At 44.6% G+C, this 6000-nt stretch overlaps 1 non-coding gene across 1 annotated transcript; it reads right to left on the bottom strand.

Annotated features, from left to right (window-relative positions):
- Positions 1 to 5297: 5297 nt before the first annotated feature.
- On the bottom strand, positions 5298 to 5381 carry Trnap-ugg. The gene has a single exon. It is a non-coding gene; the product is annotated as a tRNA-Pro (tRNA).
- Positions 5382 to 6000: the final 619 nt, after the last annotated feature.

Below are 6000 nucleotides of genomic sequence, written 5' to 3'. Positions count from 1 at the left end.
TTACCTCGAAGAAAACGGTCTATTGACGCGCAGTCAACACGGGTTTAGAAAACAGCGTTCTTGTGAAACACAGCTAGCTATAACTCACACGAAGTGTTGAGTGTTAGTGACAAGCGGTTTCAAATTGATTCCGTATTTCTGGGTTTCTGGAAGGCTTTCGACACGGTGCCAAGCAAGCGGCTTGTAGTGAAATTGCGTGCTTATGGAATATCGTCTCAGTTATGTTACTGGATTTGTGATTTCCTATCATAGAGGTCACAGTTGGTATTAATTAACGGGAAGTCATCGAGTAAAACAAAATGGTTCAAATGGCTCTAAGCACTATAAGACTTAACATATGGGGTCATTAGTACCCTAGACTTAGAACTACTTAAAGCTAACTAACCTAAGGACATCACACACATCCAGGCCCGAGGCAGGCCGGCCGAGTAAAACACAAGTGATTTCTGGCGTTCCCCAACATACGCCCTTTGCTGTTCCTCATCTATACCAACGATTTAGGAGACAATCTGAGCAACCGTCATAGGTTGTTTGCCCCAGATCACGCTGTCGTTTATCGACTAGTAAAGTCATCAAAAGATTTTAAAAATTGCATAGCGATTTACAAAAGAGATCTGTATGATGCAAAAATTGGCATTTGACCATAAACAATGAAAAGTGTGAGGTCATCCAGAGGAGTGCTAAAAATGAATCCGTTAAACTACGGTTACACGATAAATCAGTCGAATTTAAAGGCTGTAGATTCAACAAAATACCTAGGAATTACAATTACGAATGACTTAACTTGGAAGGAACACACAGAAAGTGTGGGGAAGGCTAACCAAAGACTGCGTTTTATTGGCAGGACACTTAGAAAATGTAACAGATCTACTAAAGAGACTGCCCGCACCACGCTTGTCCGCCCTCTTTTAGAATACTGCTGCTCGGTGTGGGATCCTTAGCAAATAGGATCAACGGAATACACCGAGAAAGTTCAAAGAAGGGCCGCACGTTTTGTATTATCGCGAAATAGGGGAGGGAGTGTTCAAATGGTTCAAATGGCTCGGAGCACTATGGGACTTCTGAGGTCATCAGTCCCCTAGAACTACTTAAACCTAACTAACCTAAGGACATCACAGACATCCATGCCCGAGGCAGGTTTCGAGCCTGCGACCGTAGCGGTCACGCGGTACCAGTCTGTAGCGCCTAGAACCGCTCGGCCACCCCGGCTGGCGGAGGGAGTGTCATTGACATAATACAGGATTTGGAGTGGCCTTTCTCACTGCAGCGGAATCTTCTCACGAAATTTCAATCACCAGTTTTCTCCTCCGCATGCAGAAATATTTTGTCGACGCTGACCTGCATAGGAAGAAACGATCACCATGGTAAAATAACGGAAATTAGATCTCGCACGGAAAGATATGGGTGTTCGCTTTCTCCGCGCGCTTTACGACACTGGAAAAATAGAGAATTATTGTGAAGGTGCTTCGATGAACACACTGCCAGGCAATTAAATGTGATTTCAGAGTATCCCTGTAGATGTCGATGTAGATGTAGATACTCTTTCGTCCGCTGCGTGAGTTAGCGGATGATGCATTCCCATTTCCCTGAATGCGATATGAATCTTCGACACGGCGCCTGCCTATGGCATCTTCATTCACATTCAACCGTGTGTGTCTCGCAGTGTTTCTACATTCTTGCCAAACCGGTGTAAATAAAATTATTTGGCCGAATGTAGCAGTGAAAGACCCATTTGTAGCGTAGCGAGATGTATACTTTAGCTTCAGAACTAAAACTATAAATGACTGAAACTACAATGTGACTTCATAAAACTCGTACGACATGGGGGAACTCGGGCAGAACGGGATTGTGCTGTTGTGCAGACTGCAGTGGCGTGTAGCTGCTGTGTGTCTCTGAGTGGAAGGAAAGGGGGACAGCCGTTTAGACTTGGTGCACAGTGCGCTTAGCAAGTGAACGGTCGTCCTCACATCTACAGTTATGAATTTAAACGCAAGATAAGTCGTTAATTTTTAACTGTACGACCTTAGCCGGCCGAAGTGGCCGTGCGGTTAAAGGCGCTGCAGTCTGGAACAGCAAGGCCGCTACGGTCGCAGGTTCGAATCCTGCCTCGGGCATGGATGTTTGTGATGTCCTTAGGTTAGTTAGGTTTAACAAGTTCTAGGGGACTAATGACCTCAGAAGTTGAGTCCCATAGTGCTCAGAGCCATTTGAACCATTTTTTTGTACGACCTTAAATGACACGTGATCTTAATGTGCACGTCATTTGCTGTACGTCGGTTGCACAATACGTGTACATCCGTTAGTTATTATGGTTTCTAGAAGTTGCTAACAGGAAATTTGCTCTTAGGACGGAACGGAACGGGGCAGAATGGAGTAGCATCCCTTACAGTTACCCCAGACAGACCGACAGCCAGCAACTGGATATTAAAATAACTGGAAACAGCGGTTTCATCAGCTTTGTCTTGTGCAATTGATGTTTCAAAAGCACCTAAGAAGTTTAACGTTCCAAAAGCATCGTTGGAAAGCAATGAATAAATCCAGAGTTGACAAATCAGATGGGAAATTTAAAGTGTTCACTGCAGAACAAAATAGCGAGTTGGTAGCATACCTGAAGTCAATGGAGAGCAGACTTTTCGGTCTAACACTCAAACACCTCATTGTCTGATCACTAGCCAGAAATTATCTAACCAAAATTGTATCCTTTTTTGTGAAAGTATCATTGATACGATAGTTCTAAATTAATAATTCTACAAACCTGCATCTGACTGCATCTATGAATTTGTTTCTTGCACTCCTCCATTTTGCCAAAAGTGCAGCAGGTATTTGACTCAGCAATCAAGTTTAAGAGAATAATGGCGTTTGTGTAATGACACTAAGATGGTACTGGAAAATTAACATTTGGCCCTGATGTTTACTTAATGAAATTATATCTTGACTCGAATAATGCCAGTTGTGCAATGACATAAAATTAGTTATTTGAAATAACTTTGCTCTGATAACGTTAGTTATACCAAAATCGATTTCAAACCATAAACTGCACATATATATTGCATAGAGCCCTCATTTTCTTTACGTTCTTTCCTTGGTGGGTAACTTTACTGTACTATTCATTTTGATATTCAATACAAGCAAAGGATGTGGATTATGATTCAGGCTGTTAGATTTAAACAGAATGGTGATATCAGTATATATATATTGTTAAAATTTAAGTCATACACAAAACCTACCATTTCCAACATTTTTGTAGCACGAATCACTCTTACAAAAAATTTTACAAAACGCTTACTGTGTCAAACCTTGGACATACAAATCCTAACTCTGAACATTATCTAAAAAAAACCAATTTGAAATGATATCATTTACGTGTTAAAGTTTGGTCAGGGACACCGACCTACCTTAACGCTGTCACCACACGTCTGCTTCCTACGGCCACCTACCTGCGACTCCCGAGTTTCATACTGCGCGCGCCAGGCTCTCTTAACCATCAAAGATCCTCCTACTCAAAGATATTATACTGGTTCCACCTTGCGGTTGGCAACTACCGACTTTATTTTCTGGATCTACCCTGGTCAGACCTTAGCACATATCTTTCACGATATTCATAATAATTTCAACGTTTATGCAATAATTAAGAAAAAATGCGCCGCGGGTGAGGCAGAACGGGAAATACGTAAGCATTTCTTTGAAAAAAGTAAAACAAAAGAACATAAGACACGATTTTAACCGACTTTCACGTTAGGTACGTTAGGTTATACTACAAGGTTATTTATAATACCTTTAAGAAGTGTTTTCTTGTGCTTCTTTATTTTACAAGAACTGCAAAACAGTGATTATCCCGAGTTCCCGTAATAGAAAAATTTCCGTGGAGTATTTATTTGCATATTATGTAGTTGTTTTCCTTCAGAGTATATACAGACGTTTTCACAATTACGTTATACTGTAGAGGATAAAATTCGGAACATTTTACGGCAAGGAAATGCCGAATAAAGTTTATGCGGCACTACGGACTTTCTACACAGCCGGTACGCCGGGAGGAACAGCAGAACACTGCAGTTAGAAAAACCTTTATTGATTGAACAGTAGAGTACAATCAAATAGTGTGAACCAAATCTGCGACTTCACTGCTGTAGAGTAAATGTTCAGTGTGACTACCAGCAGCTTCTTTGCATAATGTGAGACGGCGAGGCATCTTTTGTCTGATTGTCTGTAAGATTCCGCGCTCCCCTCCGATGGTATCAAACGCTGCAAAGGCGCTCAGGTACTGATTCTGCTCGAGCTGAGTACTCAGTGGACTGGGGAGAACCGCAGAAGAGGAACTCACGGACCAAGGGACGGCCTTGCAGTTACTCTCCGCGTTTGTCTGTAAGGTCTGCCCTCCTCCGACGATCGAAGCGAAGCCATCGTTCAAAATCTTCAGACGTGTGTGAATTCCTAAGGGACCAAACTGCTGAGGTCATCGGTCCGTAGGCTTACACACTACTTAAACTAACGTATGCTAAGAACGACAGACACACACTCATGTCCGACAGAGGACTCGAACCTCCGGCGGGAGGGGCAGGCAGCGCGTTTCGTGACATGGCGCCCCAGACCGCGCGGCCACTCCGCGTGGCTGAAGCGAATGCCCTCCAGAAGTTCAGATAAGGGGTTGTCCAGAAAGTTAAAGTACCGTGCGCCATTCAGATGATGTGGTAAGATGTGTAGACCAATAACGCTGTCTCCAGCCAAAATGTTTACTGAGAATCTCACCTGGTAACTTTTCGTACGGGTACTGCGTGGATTTTCCATAGCCCAGTGGTGGCTTTTGGGGGACTTCCGTTCTGAAAGTCCACTCCCCAGTAAACAGCACGAGGTATGGAAAATTGGAGGCAACAGTACAGTGACGAAAGAACGAGTGTGAGGAATGTTGGCGTGAGGCTGTTGTGCTGTTTGAACAGGTTGGTCACGAACTGGGTGGGGGTCCCGCCAGACGCCACTCGCCCCGCGGCGCCTGCTTCACGTCCCTGCCTGCACGCGCCGCCGTGTGTCGCCCTCAGTCGACGACCAGCTTCGTGCTCGCCGGTGTGTCAGCACAGCGGACGAGGCACGCTGGCCGCGCCGCAACACACAAACTCCTGACACAAAGCGCAGGGCTATGGGTAGGGAGTCAGCGAATGAAACGCGCTCGGCTGTCAAGAGGGCAATGCGCCAAGTGGTTCAAACGGCTCTGAGCACTATGGGACTCAACTTATGAGGTCATCAGTCCCCTAGAACTTGGAACTACTTAAACCTAACTAACCTAAGGACAACACACACATCCATGCCCGAGGCAGGATTCGAACCTGCGACCGTAGCTGTCGCGCGGTTCCAGACCGCAGCGCCTTTAACCGCTCGGCCACTCCGGCCGGCCCGTCAGGACAATTAAAAACCGATTTTTCCCGTCCGATATGGATACGTCCTTGCCTCGGTGTGCGAGCTTACTTAACAGTGCCACAACTGTGCGATTAGCACAATGCAAAGTACGGTCGATTTAATGTGCAGCTCAACCGTAACGGTCGTATTGCGGTTCATCTGTCATTTGTAGCCAAATCCATTTACATTGTGACGTTAATGTGCCATCTAGTGGGAAAATTTTCGTTAACTTTTTTTGTTCCCATAGCGTTTGCCGCTTCGTCGACAATATTCTGTTCAAATTTGACAGTGTTCTGAGCAGTGGTAGATTCTTTACAACGCTTTGAAACTTGAACTCGAACTACAATCTTATCCTGTGTTTAAGGCTTAAGTCAGGCAAGTAACGATTTATTACGGAACCGCCGTAAGACGATCTGTTTAAAACTAAAGAAAAAGAGGACAGCCAGCTAGTGGGTAACTAAACTGCAAATGAAGCTAACTTGTATAGAGAACTGTACGCAGAAACTCGTCTACTGGAGAAACCCGGACAGTCGGCGGCAGGCTACATACATCTCGGCTCTGCCCGTCGAAATTGAAGGTTTTGGTTGACTACGCGACGATAAGAAACTTGCA

Source organism: Schistocerca americana, chromosome 10, assembly GCF_021461395.2.
Source record: "Schistocerca americana isolate TAMUIC-IGC-003095 chromosome 10, iqSchAmer2.1, whole genome shotgun sequence".
NCBI classification, from domain to species: domain Eukaryota; kingdom Metazoa; phylum Arthropoda; class Insecta; order Orthoptera; family Acrididae; genus Schistocerca; species Schistocerca americana.
The sequence above is the reverse complement of the archived record's forward strand: the minus strand, read 5'-3'. Positions and strand labels throughout refer to the sequence as shown.